We start from the raw sequence: 6,105 nt of genomic DNA, 5'->3' as shown, positions 1-6,105 counted from the left end.
CTAGCCCATGGCCTTTCGCAATGTGGGGCTTGGACATAGTAGGACCACTTCCAACAGCACCCGGCGGCAGAAAATTCTTTCTCGCAGCAACAGACTACTTCACAAAGTGGGTGGAAGCAGAAGCATTGGCATCAATCAAAGAAAAAGACGTGAAGAAGTTTGTTTGGCAGAATATCATCACTCGGTTTGGCATACCAAAAGCACTGATCTCAGACAATGGTACTCAGTTCGACGGCAGAATCTTCAGAAGCTTTTGTGAAGAGTACAAGATAGAGTTCTACAATTCTACACCGGCATATCCTCAAGCAAATGGGCAAGCAGAAGCATCAAATAAAGTCGTCTTTGATGGACTAAAGAAAAGGCTAGAGAAAGCAAAAGGCAAGTGGGCAGATGAACTTCCTCACGTCTTATGGGCTTACCGCACCACGCCTCGGTGATCAACTGGAGAAACACCATTCTCCTTAGCCTATGGAATGGAAGCAGTAATCCCACTAGAAGTTGGTCTCCCCACAATTCGAAGCGAAAATTTTGATCCAAACTTAAATGGAGAAGCCATAGCCTTAGAACTCGACCTTGCAGAAGAAAGAAGAGAAAGAGCATTAGTCCACATCGCCTCATACCAACGAGAGTTAATCAGAAAATACAGCAAAAAGGTTCATCCAAGACAATTCAAGATTGGGGATTGGGTACTACGCAAAGTAATGGGAAACACCTTGATCCCAGGAGACGGTAAGTTAGGCCCAAATTGGGAAGGTCCTTATAAGGTGGTTGGGTTAGCAGGCAAAGGGGCATACCACCTAGAAGACAAGGATGGCAAGGCAATCCCTAGGCCATGGAATACGGCCAATCTCAAGTTATTTTACTTTTAGCTTTTCTTTTTCAAACATATGTAATTTTTTTCCTTCAATAAAATGAGAAATTCTTTTTAGCAGAAGTTGTTCCTTGTAAAAGTTAGCTTTAGTAAAAATTAGGCGCATTGCAAGCATTTTATTCTAAGTTAGCCGGAAAAACTAACTTAGGGGTTGGCTGGAATAAACCAACACCCTTCCTAAACCCAGGATAAGGATCCAGACTGCAGGACATTTGGTCGGAATAACCAAATACTATAAGTTAGCTGGAAAAACTAACTTCGATGGTTGGCTGGAATAAACCAACTCTCGTTACTCTTCAGCCGAAGTAAGTGCATGGCTGAAGAGTGGTTGGCTGGAATAAACCAACACCCGTTACTCTTCAGCCGAAGTAAGTGCAAGGCTGAAGAGTGGTTGGCTGGAATAAACCAACTCTTGTTACTCTTCAGCCGAAGTAAGTGCAAGGCTGAAGAGTGGTTGGCTGGAATAAACCAACTCTCGTTACCCTTCAGCCGAAGTAAGTGCATGGCTGAAGAGTGGTTGGCTGGAATAAACCAACTCTCGTTACCCTTCAGCCGAAGTAAGTGCAAGGCTGAAGAGTGGTTGGCTGGAATAAACCAACTCTTGTTACTCTTCAGCCGAAGTAAGTACAAGGCTGAAGAGTGGTTGGCTGGAATAAACCAACACTTGTTACTCTTCAGCCGAAGTCAGTGCAAGGCTGAAGAGTGGTTGGCTGGAATAAACCAACTCTCGTTACTCTTCAGCCGAAGTAAGTGCATGGCTGAAGAGTGGTTGGCTGGAATAAACCAACACTTGTTACTCTTCAGCCGAAGTCAGTGGAGGGCTGAAAAGTGGTTGGCTGGAATAAACCAACACCTGTTACCCTTCAGCCATAGTAAGGGTATGGCTGAAATTGGATTGACTGGATTAAGCACTTTTGTACTCCTCAGCCGAAGTAATTATATCGGCTAAGGAGTGGTTGGCTGGTAAGCATAGTTTAAAAAGCCAAAACCGAAATAGAAGTTGGAGTAATAAAAGGCATTACAAAGTACAGGCATACATATCAGAACCGGAACAAGAGTTGAAGCAAAATTTTTCATTCATTGAAACTATTACAAAGGAGGTTCATAGTTCGGTTACAACGGCAAAAAGCAACAAAGAAAAAATACACAATCAGGAAAAAAGTTCTTCAATTTCGGCGTCAAAAGCCGCATCTCCATCAACTTGAAGACCGGTCTCAGGAGGAAGTTCACTCTCGGTTGCTAGGATGGTTTCGGTTGGAACCACGGTTTCATTTGGCTGATCAACAGGTGGGTCCTCTACCATGGGCTCCAACCGAAGTGATGGGTCTGCACTAGCAACCGGAATGTCTTCAGGAGCAGAGGAGTCATCAGAATCTGAGTCCTCCAGAAACTCTTGTTGCAAGGCGTCTGCATACTCCGCAAGGGACTTCGGTATAAAGTAAGCTGGAGGGTCGAAGATCTCGGTCTGTTGATCATGACCGAGCTTCTCCACTGCTGCCCTCCAACCACATTTGAAGAACAGCTCCTTGGCAGCATCGCACTGTTTGACATAGGCGTCTTCTGCCTTCTTGTAACCCTGCTTGTAACCCTGCTTTTCGGCTACCTCCACGCTCTTTTTTAGTTGGCTTATTTCGGTATCCTTTCTCTTTTCAAGCTTTACCAGCTCGCGCAGATATTTGTCTTTCATAGCGATGGCCGCTTTCTGCCTCTCCGCTTCAGCCGAGCTAACCAGATCGGCAAGTCGACCGTTCTCTGCTTGAAGCTCGGTCATTTTCCTTTCGGCCTCCTCTAGTTCGGCCGCCTTTGCCTCGGCTTCCGCCATTGCTTGCCTTGTGGTTTTTCTTAGTTCTTGGACTTTCTTGTAAGTAATATTGTTCTCTTGTAAGGCCTGGCAAAACAAAGATTTCCTTTGAGCCGAAGTAAAAGTTGGAAAATTTAGGCAGAAAAAACAGACAGAGCTACTTACCAAGATCATGGACTTCGATGTGGACCGGATTGACTTCATTTCGGTGTTTAATTGCTTTAAGTGGTGCTCCATGTCCTTGGGGAGGCACACACTTTTGGCCAGGTTAAAGGCCAATTGGTGATCTTTTTCAGCCACGACCGAGTCAGTAGCTTTGATGTCTCGGTCGTTGAAGGTCAGCGGCGGAGCCCACTTCGGAGATTCAGCTCGGTCAGTTTGCTCCGGTTGGGGGGAAGGTTGAGGACTTTGGGGGATGGATTCAACCTCATCGACAAGTTGCTGTTCGGTCGATGTAGATCGGGCGCGTTTGGAAGGGCGAGATGAAGAAGGCCGTTGAGAAGGGAGGGCCACAACGGCAGGCTGCGCCTCAATAGTTGGTGGTACTTCGGCTCTGGTTGTTGCGGTCAGAAGGGCCCTAACTCTGCTTTTCTTTGCCATCTCTTCTTCAGCAGTTAATGGGACAAGTCGTATTTCGGGTAAGGTTGGGTCCGGTTCTGGTGCTTCCTCAAGAAGGAAATCGGTTACTCTTGCTTTTCGGCGACCGCTATACCGATAGGTCGGCTCAAAGTTTAGAAGCTTAGCCCAACTCCTTTCTTGACACCGTAGTGCGGCTCGCAAAATCGCAAGGTTGGGATAGCTATATAGGGAACGGAGGTGGGCGAAATTTGCAAAAGGAGAACTGTTAGTTCGGTTAATTGACTAAAAAAACCGAAATAAAATACAAGGAAGAGGACCGAAGTCATATTACCGGGCTCCCCCTTTTACCAATTTATAGGCCGACCAGGAATTTGGGCTTGAAAATCCTCAAAGTTCCCAGAGACCCAGAAAAAATCATCATCATTAAGGTCTTTGTCCGGTGTGTGCTTAACTATCTTCTCTCGGCGGCGGCGAATCCTAAGGTAATAGACCCACCCAGCATCTTTTGAGCCGATGGAGTATTGGTGGAAAATTTCGGCCAGACCAAGGTTTAGTCTGGTTTGATGGTTTAGTGCGGCTATTCCCATTATAATGCGGTATGTATTGGTGGACAGTTGGGTGGGGCATAACCTAGTCTGCCTAAGAAATTCACAGATCAATGGTTGGACAGGAAACCGTAGTCCGGTTTCTATTATGGATTGAAGGGTAAAAGGGACGAAGCCTTCTTTTTCCCACGGAATAACATCTTTTTTAGCCAACATCAGATGGACGTCATCAGCAATTTGGTAGTCTTTCCTAAATTTGGCCATGCCACCAGGGGTCTCAACTAGATACCTATACTTACCCATCTGATGTATAATTTACTTATAATTTATATCGGTGCAAAAATCGTGCTCAGTAGCTCGGTTGAGCGCACGCAGGAGTGCCTGGGTAACCTAAGTCTGCAAAGTAAAAAACACAGGGGGTTAAAGCACTGATCAACGGACCGTGCTACAATTTAAAAGCAAGGTATAAAAGCCCTATTCGGCCTCAAAAAACTGGTTCTATCTCGGTTCATCAAAAGGTTTGGTAGCTCGGTTTGAGCAGTTTGCTCGGTAGACCGGTTTAACGTCTAGGGGCAGCTTTCTGAGTTCGGTCTAAAAAACTAAGAAAGCTGGTTTAGCCCCAAGGCCTAAATCGGTTGCAGTATGAATAAAGTTACTTCGGTTAAGCCTCTGGGGGCGGCTTTCTGAGTTCGGTTTAGGAACTAAGAAAGCCTGCTTGGCCCCAAAAGCTTAGTTCGGTTGAAAACCGAGGTTCCTAGTTTGATATATTCAAAACTCGGTGATCTTATTTCGGCTAAAGTGAGTCAGGCTCTGGTAACTTTTTGAAACTTTCAAGTTCTAGTTCGGTTATTGACTACGGTGATCTACCTATGTAATGCAAACAGGATCCTAGTTCGGTTGCTACCTAATTTTGGATCTAAGGCAAGTTTTTTACAGAAGTTCATACACGTATGAGCTCTACTGGTTTTTTCATAAAAATACAGGAGCAAAAGCAACAAATGAAAGAAAGTATTTGCAAAAAGCATACAAAACAAAACTATACAAATGATGAAGCAGACAAAGAGAAAGAAGGATAGGCTTGCTTACCCGAATAAGAAGGAAGCCTGGAAATGAAGGCAGTAGCAGCAATGGAGGCACGAACACAGCAAGCTCAAAACTCAGGTGCTCAAGGAACAAGGGGGAGAAGAATGTGAATGTTCAAGAATGAGAAGAATGTTTTGTGAAATGAGAGAGAGGGAAAAGAAAAGGGAAGAAGCGGGAACTGTTGAAAAATTACGAAACACGAAGACGGCGTTGACAGCTGTCTTCTACGAATGGGAGCATGCCACGTGTATACGGAAAGGGAAGCGTTACAGTCGTGACTGAAGAGACGTTTTGACCGAACAAAGTGAAGCCCGAAGTAAAGTTAGCTCGGCTGGAGAGGCTAACGGTTTTTTTTTTAGCTCGGTTGGAAAGGCTTGATAACTTCAGCTCGGTTGGACTGGTAATCCCAAATCATGCTGTGCAGATGGAATTAAGGGGCAATTGAAAGGGTAATTTTTGGAGAAATTGGACCGAGCTGTGAGATGGACTTTATGGCCCAAAGTGTGAAGGACTCAGTAAAAGGCCGCAATGATATTCCGGTCCAGAAGAAGCATAGTTACTCCGGCCCAGGAGAGGTATGGTTACTCCGGTTTAGGAGAGGTGTAATTGCTTCGGCCCTAGATGGTATAAAGCTACTCCGGTCTGGAGGTAACTTGATGTTAGTCCGGCCTCACGGTTAGTTCATAACTAGAGTTAGTCCGGTCTCGGAGTTAATCCGGTCGCGGTGTATTGTGGTTAGATCGGCCAGAGCTTGCTACTCAGAAGCTTGGTCTAAACGCATCATGGTTGAACGGGGGAAAGCCGAGATAAGGAGTTGGAGGAGAAAACTGAGCTAAGGATAGTTCGGTCTTCTCTGTGGCTCAGCATAGCCAGTGTTACTTCAGTCAAATGGTGATTCGGCCATGGAGAAAACCATCTCACTTGGTTTAAGCAGTGGGGGAGGGTGTAAAAGGATAAGCATTATCCTTAGGAGTATGAATCCTAGGAGGACTCTGCATGGAGAAATACAAGTCTTACTAGGATTGTGCCACGGGAAACTTATAAAAGCTCACAAACATCACCTTGGAGGAGGTAATTGAACACAATTTTTTCTGAGAACATAGAGCTTTGTCTATTTGTCAAGTTTTCTGACTTAGGCATCGGAGGGGTTTCCGGCACACACCCGCCGGCTAGCTCACGTTTGTGTTTTCAGGTAACAAAGCGACGTCGTACGGAGGAACGTGGAC

Source organism: Camellia sinensis, chromosome 14 (assembly GCF_055761805.1).
Source record: "Camellia sinensis isolate YWXY chromosome 14, ASM5576180v1, whole genome shotgun sequence".
Taxonomy (NCBI): Eukaryota; Viridiplantae; Streptophyta; class Magnoliopsida; order Ericales; family Theaceae; genus Camellia; species Camellia sinensis.
The sequence above is the reverse complement of the archived record's forward strand: the minus strand, read 5'-3'. Positions refer to the sequence as shown.